Genomic DNA, 14,132 nt, shown 5'->3' with positions numbered 1-14,132 from the left:
GATATCAACTGCGTTTTTTTAAATAGGAACCCACAATTTTTATTACATATGGGTGTAGTACGTAAAGAAATATGAATGTTTTAGTTGGACCACTTTTTTCACTTTGTGATAGATGGCGCTGTAATAGTCACAAACGTATAAGTACGTGGTATCACGTAACAATCCGCCAGTGCGGACGGTATTTGCTTCGTGATACATTACCCGTTTTAAAATGGACCGTTTACCAATTGCGGAAAAGGTCGATTTCGTGTTGATATACGGCTATTGTGATCAAAGTGCCCAACGGGCGTGTGTCATGTATGCTGCTCGGTATCCTGGACGACATCATCCAAGTGTCCGGACCGTTCGCCGGATAGTTACGTTATTTAAGGAAACAGGAAGTATTCAGCCACATGTGAAACGTCAACCACGACCTGCAATAAATGATGATGCCCAAGTAGGTGTTTTAGTTGCTGTCGCCGCTAATCTGCCCATCAGTAGCATACAAATTGCGCGAGAATTGAGAATCTCAAAAACGTCGGTGAGCATTTTTTTCTGTGGGGAAAGTTGAAGGATATTTGCTATCGTGATCCACCGATAACGCCTGACAACATGCGTCAGCGCACTGTCAATGCGTGTAAGAACATTACGGAAGGCGAATTACTCGCTGTTGAGAGGAATGTCGTTACACGTATTGCCAAATGCATTGAGGTTGACTGACATCATTTTGAGCATTTATTGCATTAATGTGGTATTTTCAGGTAATCACGCTGTAACAGCATGCGTTCTCAGAAATGATAAGTCCACAAAGGTACATGTATCACATTGGAACAACCGAAATAAAAGGTTCAAACGTACCTAAGTTCTGTATTTTAATTTAAAAAACCTACCTGTTACCAACTGTTCGTCTAAAATTGTGAGCCATGTGTTTGTGACTATTACAGCGCCATCTATCACAAAGCGAAAAACGTGGTCCAACTAAAACATTCATATTTCTTTGCGTATTGCACGAATATATAATAAAAAATGGGGGTTCCTAATTTTAAAAAAACGCAGTTGATATCCGTTTGACCTATAGCAGCGCCATCTAGCGGGTCAACCATAGCGCCATCTGGTTTCCCACTTGAAGCTAGACAAGTTTCGTTCTTTGTAGTTTTTTCGTTTGACACTTATTTCGTGAGATATTTAGCCCAGTCACAATCAATGGACCACCCTGCATATTAGTTTTACCTTTCTGTTAGTCTGGGTAATTTGCGCGCCGTGAGTTGCGCGGCCTCAAGAAATTTACATTGTTTATAACTGTGATACTTGTATTGCTGTGCGAAACCGTTAACGTAAAAATGCAGCTGTTAATGACTAAATTATAACACCACTTTAAATTATTAAATTCGGTTAGTAACTGCATGAAGTATTAAAAGGTTCATGTAAGGCTTTAAAGGCGGAATCTGCAACTGGCACACTGCCCCGAATTAGTCGTTTATTCGTGTAAGATATCCTTGTGAATTCGGGTGAATCTTTTTGAAACAATTTGTATTTTTCGCCGGACCAAGAGGTGCAAAAGAGGAGCGCTGACTACTGGCAGTGAGTTGCACGGTGCTTTTACCTGGAACGCGTCCCTCCCTCTCTCTCTCTCTCTCTCTCTTTCTTTCTCTCTCTAATGTCGGGCGGGGAGAAGTGTTTTAAATGGTTGGCGCCCAGCTGTTGGGAGAGGAGCTACCTGTGCCACGGTGGACTTAGCATCCCCCGTCGGCGATCGATGCATGAGCGGGGCGTGAATTTAATGAGACTGGGCTGCATGCAGCCCACGCGGCGCCGCATCGTGCCACACGCCGCTGCGTGCAGTGGCACCGAGCGACGCAGCTCCATAGCCAGCGGGCGCTCTCCTGCTGCTCACACTCCCTGCCGAGGACAGGCGCGCCCTTTCGTAACTACATAACTCCTGTACACGGTGTTCCAAAATGACACAAACAACTGTGAGCTGTTGCGGTGCAGAGGGTACCTGAACGAAAAAGAAATGGAGAATCTAGGCGCGCGCGCGCGCACACACACACACACACACACACACATATGGTGAAGCGAAATTCGCAGCGCGACTCCTCACATGCCAGCAATAAAAAAACTGTCTGTCCCAAAATCTCGTCCGGCGAGTACATCTGGCAGAAAAAGGATGTTAAAGAGTGGCAATCAGGCAACACTGTAACCACATGTATAGTAACTAGTTCCGTCAACACGTTGTAGTTTCGCTGTTCAGTTGCTGCAGTGGATAGCGTTTTGGGTTAACATGCAGGAGATCGAGGGTTCGATCCTGGGTTCAACAATAAATTTTTTATTTGGTAAACGTAGTCCAAGTGGTACGATATCTGACATCTTAATCATGGATCCACATTCTTCATTTAATACGTATTTTTTCTTTTTTTTTTAAGTTTCATCTCCCAAGTGAATTTACTAGATAGTTCAGTTACCGAAAACCAAATTTAAGAGCAAAACCCATTCACCAAATGGGTATATCCTAAGAACCGATTTGTTTCGTAGACTGCGCACATGAAATGCTCCCAGAGAAATATTTCGAGCGTTTCGGTCGGATAATTCGCACATTTTTTTATAATCTTTTCAGCATCGTGGCGTGAAATTTGCAGACTTACATTCATTACAAAAATTATCCTGATAATCTTCTAAATGACGAAACCGAATTGAGAAACAAACGATTCTTAGATAATTTTTAGTCGATCTTACGATGCACACGCTAATAGCAGCTCAGACATAGGTTCAGGTTAACGTATTAATTCAGTATATTATGATTTTTATACAACGACGAATGCAAATACAGTGTAGTATGTTATAAAATGACGAACCTCCGCAGCTCTTGGTCGTGCGGTAGCGCTCTCGCTTCCCACGCCCGGGTTCCCGGGTTCGATTCCCGGCGGGGTCAGGGATTTTCTCTGCCTCGTGATGACTGGGTGTTGTGTGATGCCCTTAGGTTAGTTACGTTTAAGTAGTTCTAAGTTCTAGGGGACCGATGACCATAGATGTTAAGTACCATAGTGCTCAGTGCCATTTGAACCATTTTTGAACCAAAATGACGAGCTTCCGTCAAAACTATACTGTACACTTTCTTACGATTTATTATTTTACTCTTCGATGCCGGTAGCGCGTTTTATATAATTGACATAGAGAAGACGTACTATATTTTATTTTCATATTACTTTCGCTGGCTATGTCGATGACCAATCTATGTACTGAAAATGCTTGTAAATCTGACAAAATGTTACGCCAGCTGCGTTGGCTTTCAGCGAAGGTGGCTCCATGGGAGCGTGCTTCTGATTTGGTAGCACTTGAGGTGCTGCGTGACGTCTCACTGCCTCTGTCAATTTGGTTATATAGTGTAGGTGCAGAAAACCTGCGACGTAGTAGTGTGTATCTTGTGCAGGTTTAACAGTAAGAGTGGGCAAAAAGGAATACCTACAGTTTTGTATAACGATGTTCAACCCTTATGTATGTAATTCGACGTATAATCCTCAAGTTTATTCATGATGTTTTAAAAATAAGTCACGTAAGGTTTTATGTACAATGATGTATAACACCTGGGTATGTAATTTGATGTATAATCCTCACGTTTATCTATGATGGTTTAAGAATAAGTCACGTAAGATTTTATAACAGACTTCATAATTGTGCAACGGGGGCATACTCTTTTCTTCCTGATACAGTCGTTGGACCGCATTGACGCTCCACACATAGTAAAACAATATCTGTAATCCGTTTACGCGCCAAAATGGTTTTTAGTAGCCTGCAAACAGTAGTCTGCAGCTGTGGTCTAATGCATGTGTGACTAGTGATGGATTAACGAACTTGTTGTTTTACGATGTTTGAATACGTGTGCTCGCCCTGTGTAACAACGACACTGTGTATTTAACAGGATTGACAACGATATACAAAAGCGTCAGCTTACATTACGATGACATGGCTTAAAGCTGTAATAAGTAAGTAACATGGCTACATAGCTAAAATGTTTTGTATAATCGGCATAACGTCGAGATACATAAGGACTGTGTGAAATAATTTGTTTAACATTCTGTATTTTTCAACAGCACTTGATAATGGCCTAACGCCGAAATTGCAATAGTGTGTAAAAAAAACTTATAACAGTCACTGGCCTAAAGATGATGTGCTTCAAAAAGTTTTTTTATGACTGTGAATCCCAGCTACAACAAGTGTATTCCTATACTTATTTTTGCCCCCGCAGGTACCGGCTGTAATATCTCAGCAAATAGGCTCTCCTATGGATCGTCAAAAGCATTTTCTCTGGTGTTTCGGCAGATATTTGCAATTTTGTTTTCGCTATGTGTAGCTGGAGTTAGCCCAAAGAAATACAGCTCATCACTTTTTTTCATGCGATATCTAGTATGGACAGAAGGCGTTGGTTTGTTTCCGTTATAAACAAAATTATTTTCAAAGTAGACTTTTGCGTTCCCATCGATAGAGCAGTCCAAATTAGTGTGACATTCATGTTATCGATATGCAACAGCAGGAACAGTAAAACACGAAGAATAACCAGTACTGCAGCAGAGACGGCATTGCCCCGGCACGCGCTGGCTTCTACCGCTATGCAGTGGCGGCACTGCCGGAATACTGGTTGCTCTCCGTGTTTTAAATGGTTCAAATGGCTCTAAGCACCATGAGACTTAACATCTGAAGTCATCAGTCCCCTAGAACTTAGAACTACTTAAACCTAACTAACCTAAGGACATCGCACACGTCCATGCCCGAGGCAGGATTCGAACCTGCGACCGTAGCGGTCGCGCGGTTTCAAATTGAAGCGCCTACAACCGCTCGGCCACAGCTGCCGGCTCCGTGTTTTACTGTACCTATAAAAACCTATAGGTAACACGAATATCGCACTGGACTAATATGAGATAGCTCTATCGAGAGGACACGTAAATCCCGCTTTAAAAATCACTTTGTTTGTAATGGGAAACATACAGACGCTTTCCGTCCACATTGAACGTCGCTTGAAAGACGTGGTGGGCAGTATTTGTTTGAACTGACTCCAGCTACGCACTGGGAAAACGAAACTGTAAAAACTTGATTTTTGATTTATGAAGACCTGTTTGCTATAGAGGTAACAAACTACATGCACAAACCTTCCTCCTTTATCAGTCTGTCTTTTAGTGAAAACTGTCAAAATTCATACAGCAGTTCCTGAAATTATCCATCGCTTATGCAAAGAAAGAGAAGTAGTACATGTACACTATGTGATCTAAAGTATCCGGACATCTGGCTGAAAATGACTTACAAGTTCGTGGCGCCCTCCGTTGGTAATATTGGAATTCAGTATGGTGTTGGCCCACCCTTAGCTTTGATGGCAGCTTCCACTCTCGCAGGCATACGTAAAATCAAGTGCTGGAAGGTTTCTTGGGGAATGGCAGCCCATTCTTCACGGAGTGCTGCACTGAGGAGAAGTATCGATATTGGTCGGTGAGGCCTGGCACGAAGTCGGCGTTCCAAAACATCTCGAAGGATTCAGGTCAGGACTCTGTGCAGGCCAGTCCATTACTGGGATGTTATTGTCGTGTAACCACTGCCCCATAGGCCGTGCTCGATCGTGTTGAAAAATGCAATCGCCATCCCCGAACTGCTCTTCAACAGTGGGAAGCAAGAAGGTGCTTAAAACATCAATGTAGGTCTGTGGTGTCGTAGTGCCACGCAAAACAACAAGGGATGCAAGCCTCCTCCATGACAAAACACGACCACACTATAACAATACCGCCTCCAAATTTTACTGCTGGCATTACACACGTTGGCAGATGACATCCACAGGGTATTTGTATACACACACCATGCCATCGGATCGCCACATTGTGTACCGTGATTCGTCACTCCACACAATGTTTTTCCACTGTTCAGTCGTCCAATGTTTACGATCCTTACACCAAGCGAGGCGTCGTTTGGCATTTACAGGCGTGATGTATGGCTTATGAGCAGCCGCTCGACCATGAAATCGAAGTTTTCTCGCCTCTCGCCTAACTGTCATAGTACTTGCAGTGGATCCAGATGCACTTTGGAATTGCTGTGTGGTGGTCTAGATAGATGTCTGCCTATTACACATTACGACCCTCTTCAACTGTCGGCGGTTTCTGTCAGCAAACAGAGAGGGTCGGCCTGTACGCTTTTGTGCTGCACGTGTCCCTTCACGTTTCAACTTCACTATAACATCGGAAACAGTGGACCTAGGAATGTTTGTTGTTGTTGTTGTTGTTGTGGTCTTCAGTCCTGAGACTGGTTTGATGCAGCTCTCCATGCTACCCTATCCTGTGCAAGCATCTTCATCTCCCGGTACTTACTGCAACCCACATCCTTTTGAATCTGTTTAGTGTATTCATCTCTTGGTCTCCCTCTACGATTTTTACCCTCCACGCTGCCCTCCGATGCTAAATTTGTGATCCCTTGATACCACAGAACATGTCCTACTAACCAGTCCCTTCTTCTTGTCAAGTTGTGCCACATACTCCTCTTCTCCACAATTCTATTCAATACTTCATCATTAGTTATGTGATCTACCCATCTAATCTTCAGCATTCTTCTGTAGCACCACATTTCGAAAGCTTCTATTCTCTTCTTGTCCAAACTATTTATCGTCTATGTTTCACTTCCATACATAGCTACACTCCATACAAATACTTTAAGAAACGACTTTCTGACACTTAAATCTATACTGGATGTTAACAAATTTCTCTTCTTCAGAAACGCTTTCCTTGCCATTGCCAGTCTACATTTTATATCTTCTCTACTTCGACCATCATCAGTTATTTTGCTCCCCAAATAGCAAAACTCCTTTACTACTTTAAGTGCCTCATTTCCTAATCTAATTCCCTCAGCATCACCCGACTTAATTCGACTACATTCCATTATCCTCGTTTTGCTTTTGTTGATGTTCATCTTATATCCTCCTTTCAAGACACTGTCCATTCCGTTCAACTGCTCTTCCAAGTCCTTTGCTGTCTCTGATAGAATTACAAAGTCATCGGCGAACCTCAAAGTTTTTATTTCTTCTCCATGGACTTTAATACCTACTCCGAATTTTTCTTTTGTTTCCTTTACTGCTGGCTCAATATACAGATTGAATAACATCGGGGAGAGGCTACAACCCTGTCTCACTCCCTTCCCAACCACTGATTCCCTTTAATGCTCCTCGACTCTTATAACTGCCATCTGGTTTCTGTACAAATTGTAAATAGCCTTTCGCTCCCTGTATTTTACCCCAGGCACCTTTGGAATTTGAAAGAGAGTATTCCAGTCAACATTGTCAAAAGCTTTCTCTAAGTCTACAAATGCTAGAAACGTAGCTTTGCCTTTCCTTAATCTTTCTTCTAAGATAAGTCGTAAGGTCAGTATTGCCTCACGTGTTCCAATATTTCTACGTAATCCAAACTGATCTTCCCCGAGGTAGACTTCTACTAGTTTTTCCATTCGTCTGTAAAGAATTCGGGTTAGTATTTTGCAGCTGTGACTTATTAAACTGATAGTTCGGTAATTTTCACATCTGTCAACACCTGCTTTCTTTGGGATTGGAATTATTATATTGTTCTTAAAGTCTGAGGGTATTTCGCCTGTCTCATGTATCTTGCTCACCAGATGGTAAAGTTTTGTCAGGACTGGCTTTCCCTAGGCCATCAGTAGTTCTAATGGAATGTTGTCTACTCCCGGGGCCTTGTTTCGACTTAGGTCTTTCAGTGCTCTGTCAAACTCTTCACGCAGTATCGTATTTCCCGTTTCATCTTCATCTACATCCTCTTCCATTTCCATAATTTTGTCCTCAAGTACATCGCCCTTGTACAGACCCTCTATATACTCCTTCCACCTTTCTGCTTTCCCTTCTTCGCTTAGAACTGGTTTTCCATCTGAGCTCTTGATATTCATACAAGTGGTTCTCTTTTCTCCAAAGGTCTCTTTAATTTTCCTGTAGGCAATATCTATCTTACCCCTAGTGAGATAAGCCTCTACATCCTTACATTTGTCCTCTAGCCATCCCTGTTTAGCCATTTTGCACTTCCTGTCGATCTCATTTTTGAGATGTCTGTATTCCTTTTTGCCTGTTTCATTTACTGCATTTTTATATCTTCTCCTTTCGTCTATTAAGTTCAATATTTCTTCTGTTACCCAAGGAGTTCTACTAGCCCTCGTCTTTTTACCTACTTGATCCTCTGCTGCCTTCACTACTTCATTCCTCAGAGCTACCCATTCTTCTTCTACTGTACGTCTTTCCCCCATTCCTGTCAATTGTTCCCTTATCCTCTCCCTGAAATTCTGTACAACCTCTGGTTCTTTCACTTTATCCAGGTCCCATCTCCTTAAATTCCCACCTTTTTGCAGTTTCTTCAGTTTTAATCTACAGTTCATAACCAATAGATTGTGGTCAGAGTCCACATCTGCCCCTGGAAATGTCTTACAATTTAAAACCTGGTTCCTAAATCTCTGTCTTTCCATTATATAATCTATCTGATACCTTTTAGTATCTTCAGGATTCTTCCATGAATACAACCTTTTTTTATGATTCTTGAACCAAGTGTTAGCTATGATTAAGTTATGCTCTGTGCAAAACTCTACCAGGCGGCTGCCTCTTTCATTTCTTAGCCCCCATCCATATTCACCTACTATGTCTCCTTCTCTCCCTTTTCCTACTCTCGAATTCCAGTCACCCATGACTATTAAATTTTCGTCTCCCTTCACTACCTGAATACTTTCTTTTATCTCATCATACATTTCTTCAATTTCTTCATCATCTGCAGAGCTAGTTGGCATCTAAACTTGTACTACTGTAGTAGGCGTGGGCTTCGTGTCTATCTTGGCCACAATAATGCGTTCACTATGCTGTTTGTAGTAGCTTACCCGTACTCCTATATTTTTTTCATTATTAAACCTACTCCTGCATTACCCCTATTTGATTTTGTGTTTATAACCCTGTATTCACCTGACCAAAAGTCTTGTTCCTCCTGCCACAGAACCTCACTAATTCCCACTATATCTAACCTTAACCTATCCATTTCCCTTTTTAAATTTTCTAATCTACCTGCCCGATTAAGGGATCTGACATTCCACTCTCCGATCCGTAGAATGCCAGTTTTCTTTCTCCTGATAACGACGTTCTCTTGAGTAGTCCCCGCCCGGAGATCCGAATGGGGGACTATTTTACCTCCGGAATATTTTACCCAAGAGGACGCCATCATCATTTATCCATATAGTAAGGCTGCATGCCCTCGGGAAAAATTACGGCTGTAGTTTCCCCTTGCTTTCAGCCGTTCGCAGTACCAGCACAGCAAGGCCGTTTTGGTTAATGTTGCAAGGCCAAGTCAGTCAATCATCCAGACTGTTGCCCCTGCAACTACTGAAAAGGCTGCTGCCCCTCTTCAGGAACCACACGTTTGTCTGGCCTCTCAACAGATACCCCTCCGTTGTGGTTGCACCTACGGTACGGCCATCTGTATCGCTGAGGCACGCAAGCCTCCCCACCAACGGCAAGGTCCATGGTTCATGGGGACTGTTCAACCTGGTGGAGGCTCTGTAATGGTGTGGGGCATGTACAGTTGGAAAGATGTGGGACCCCTGTTTAGGAGTGTGGAAATCTCACGTACAGACGTATGACACAAGAGACACCCAATCACCTGACCACGTTGGAAGTCCGTGAGTTTCGCCCGATTCTGCTCTCTCAGGATGTCTAGTGACTACTGAGGTCACTGATATGGAGTACCGGGCAGTAGGTGACAGGGCAATGCACCTAATATGAAAAACGTATGTTTTCGGGGGTGTCCGGATTCTTTTGATCACATAGTCTATATATAGAAAAATGCGACGGAAAACTTTCAATTAATTATACGCACAGATTTCGTGGAATGATACATCGGTTAATTGTAGCGACATTGCAGTTCCAATTGCAGTTTACTTAAATGCCCAATAATGCATCTACACGGAAGAGCCAAAGAAACTGGTATACCCGCCTAATATCGACTAGGGCCCCCGCGAGCAAGAAGTGCCGCAACACGACTTGGCGTGGACTTGATTGATGTCTGAAGTAGATCTGGAGGGAATTGACATCATAAATCATGCAGGGCTGTCCATAAATCCGTAAGAGTACGATGGGGTGGATATCTCTTCTGAATAGCACGTTGCAAGGCTTCCAAGATATGCTAAATAACACTCATGTCTAGGGAATTTGATACCAATCTGTAGCAATTCTGGACGTGTGTCTTTGTCATGCTGGAATTGCCAAGTTCGTCGGAAAACACGATGGACATGAATGGATGCAAGTTATCAGACAGAATGCTTACGTACGTGTCACCTGTCACAGTCGTATTTAGACGTAACAGTGGTCCCATATCATTCCAACTGCACGTGCCCCACACCATTACAGAGCCTCCACCAGGTTGAACAGTCCCCTGCTGACATGCAGTGTCCATGACGTCGATACAATTTGAAACGAGACTCCTCTGACCAGGCTACAGTCCAATGTCGGCGTTGACGGGCCCAGGCGACGCGTAAAATTTTGTGTCGTGCAGTCATCAAGGGTACACGGGATGAGATTTCGGCTCCGAAAGCTCATATTGATGGTGTTTCGTTGAATGGTTCTCACGCTGACACTTGTTGATGGCCCAGCTGTGAAACCTGCAGCAATCTGCGGAAGGGTTGAACTTCTGTCACGCTGAACAATTCTCTTCAGTCGTCGTTGGTCCCGTTCTTGCAGGATCTTTGTTCCGACCGCAGCGGTGTCGGAGATTTGATGATTTACCGGATTCCTGATACTCAAGGCACACTCGTGAAATGGTCGTACCGGAAAATCCCCACTTCATCGCTACCTCGGAGATGCTGTGTCCCCTCGCTCGTGCGGCGACTACAACATCACGTTCAAACTCACTTAAATCTTGATAACCTGCCATTGTAGCAGCAGTAACCGATCTGAAACTGCACCAGACACTTGTTGTGTTTGTAGTTGTTTCCGACCGTAGCGCCTTATTCTGCCTGCCTGTTTACATATCTCTGTATTTGAATATGCATGCCTATACCAATTTCTTTGGCGCTTCAGTGTATAGTAAGTGACTGTGGGGATGTCGTCTTACCAAAGAAGAACAGCAACATCCTAAGGATAGCTGCAGGTGTTCCATTGTATTGTATAATAACAACGATATCTCAATCTGGTCACACGTTATCTGAGGTCAGTAGTTCATGTGACTCACTACCTATCTCTGTGCTGGAGTTAACGTAAACAAACTGCCTGTGCGAGGATTCATGACCACTGTTTTTCTAAACATTCTGCACTGCTTCAGGATAATTAATGGCTTACAGCACGGTCAGCGAGTCGAAAATCAAGTTACAGCTTTACTGGCAGATAAAAGATTTAACATCTTCAGTTCGGACATAGACACATTATGCAGCAAACTGCCATCTATTTCGAAACACGTGACAATGCCAACATAAGTCAGCCTTTCTAAGTGTTGAACATCGGAGCTCCAAAGAAATTAGGAAATTTGTGGTAAGGACTATGGGACCAAACTGCTGAGGTCATCGGTCCCTAGGACTACGCACTACTTCATCTAACTTAATCTAACTTATGCTAAGGACAACACACACACCCATGCCCGAGGGACGACTCGAACCTCTGACGGGGGCAGTCGCGCAAACCGTCACAAGACGCCTCAGACCGCACGGCTACCCCGCGCGGCCTGCTCCAAAGACTTAAGCTTTATAAGGACGTTATACATTACGTTATGAGACCAAGACGCTGCTGTAAAACATATAGCATCGCCGTTTCAACCGACAGTTCAACTGTAAAGTAACGTCCCAATGAAATAAACTTCCATTACTGGATAACTTCAAAAATAATTGCTCCAGCAAAAGTTTATCACCTGGTACTAGCTCCACCGCATCAATGAAGCACACCTTTATAGTAGTGTGACAGCAACTGAGACATCGATGTCATATGGGTATCAAAACCATCTGGTATAGCCTAAAGATGGCAATCACACCGAACTAGGCCTATTTAACACAACAGCGCCTTAGTATCATAGTATAATATATAATGTCTTTATATGACGTATACGACAGAGTGGGCCAGGATGAGTACAAACTTGAGATTTTATTCAGTTTCGGTGACTTGCTCTGCAGTAAATGTACTTGTTTCGTCTAATAACTTCGAGGCAAGCACTCCCCTTCCAGATATATTTGAAACTTTAAAACGGTCTTAATATATCGCATTATTTTTCAGTTCCAGTTGCACTTTTTTTATAGTAAGACTGGTTTCGATCTCCGTGGTCCATCTTCGGATCAATGTAATTGCGTCAGCAACCTGTCGTATCTGTATCAGAACCACTGATGGCTCCGACATACTGTAAAAAAAAATTGCATCTGAAACTGAAAATTAAAGATTAAAATTGTTTTTCATAATACAGTTGCTATTCTCTCACAACTAATATGTCAGCTTGTAACACCTCCGATTTATGTATCCCGCTCGATCGGGATCTGATAGCAACCCAAATAATAATTAATTAATGTGACCGCGTACCTAATGGGGCTGGCAATCGGATTTGACTGCTACGGAGTTGTTACATTCCATTTTGTCCTTCTCAAATGCTGTAATAATGAAATATCTGGTGACAAGAAGAACGACAACACAGCTTCATTAATCAAGAACCTATATTCGTCTCTAAAACACAAGAAAAAGGAGACAGCCACTGCCTTCGTCATACATAATTAATTACGGCTAATCTCAGCACAGGCCTCTGCGTTATTCATTATTGTCACACGCAAATTCAATCACTGCAATCCAACACTGCAATCCAAACGATGCCGGCGCGGTAGACGCGAAACCAAAAATATCGGCACAGAAATATCACTGATCACTCTCGTAATTAAACTTCTTCACTTTCCCGTATTATTCTAACACACAGGGGTTAAACCGCGGCGATGGCCACTCCCTTTGTCGGTAAGCCTTGCCTTACATCGACAGGCCTCCACACGGCACGGCCCGCAACCTGGGAACTGACTTCAACTCACACTCGCTCACGCAACACGACACTATCGATTGTTTGCCCCCTCGACCTGTGCCGAGTGCAAACTTACAGTAAGGGCCTACGGACCCCTTACAAGCTGCGGTGATATTTGAAACACCTTCCCTACAAACACGCATTCACCAAAACCTACCCCTCCGCCGCAATTAATTCCAAATATCAGGGAAAGTATCGACAAAAATAACCTAACCCTGCTATTCGGAGAAAGGAGCATCTGCCGTTTAACTGTCAGACTTGTATCTTAAGTGAACCTTAGAACAAAGAAGATAGCTTTTACTTTGACTGTAGTCATCAACGGTATGGGAGGCGGACCGCTTGCTGCAATTAGGAATTGGTCACTTTTAAAAAAAAGAAAAAGAAAAAAAAGTAGTGCAGCCTGCCGTATGAAGCGTTTTAAGGAAACCGGTTCAGGTAGGAAGATTAAGGAATTTAGCTCTCTCACCTCCCTTCCCTTTCCTTAAGGAAGAACACAGTGATTTAAAAAGTACCTTGAAAAATGAGTAACATCTAATATCAACGGAAAATGAACATAATTACTACGGATACTCATTGACTATTTCAGGTTCTTCAGTAAAGGCTTCTAAAATTCCTATTTATATAAAAGTTCGTTTTGACGACTGTCATTTTGTATGGTACATCAAAGTTTTATTCACAAAGTGGAATAATACCGGATGACACTGCGGTAAGCGCTATGATAAATTGATTCGGAATGAATGCTTTTATTGTTACCGTATTTAATTGCAGTATTTTTATCCGTGAATAACGGTATCCAACAACCATGCAACGGGACTTTCGTGCTCTATATTTACGCATAATTTAAGTGTCTTATTGAGATCACTGAGTGAGGTGGCGCAGTGGTTAGCACACCGGACTCGCACTAGAGTGGACGACGGTTCAAACCCGCGTCCGGCCGTCCTGATTTAGGTTTTCCGCGATTTCTCTAAATAGTTTTAGGCAAATGCCGGGATTTTTCCATTGAAAAGACACGTCCGACTTCCTGCCCTTTCCTTCTTATTGAGATCACTGGGTGAGGTGGCGCAGTGGTTAGCACAATGGCACCGATGACCTCGCTGTTTGGTCCCCTCCCCCGAATCATTT

Source organism: Schistocerca piceifrons, chromosome 4 (assembly GCF_021461385.2).
Source record: "Schistocerca piceifrons isolate TAMUIC-IGC-003096 chromosome 4, iqSchPice1.1, whole genome shotgun sequence".
Classification (NCBI taxonomy): Eukaryota; Metazoa; Arthropoda; class Insecta; order Orthoptera; family Acrididae; genus Schistocerca; species Schistocerca piceifrons.
The sequence above is the reverse complement of the archived record's forward strand: the minus strand, read 5'-3'. Positions refer to the sequence as shown.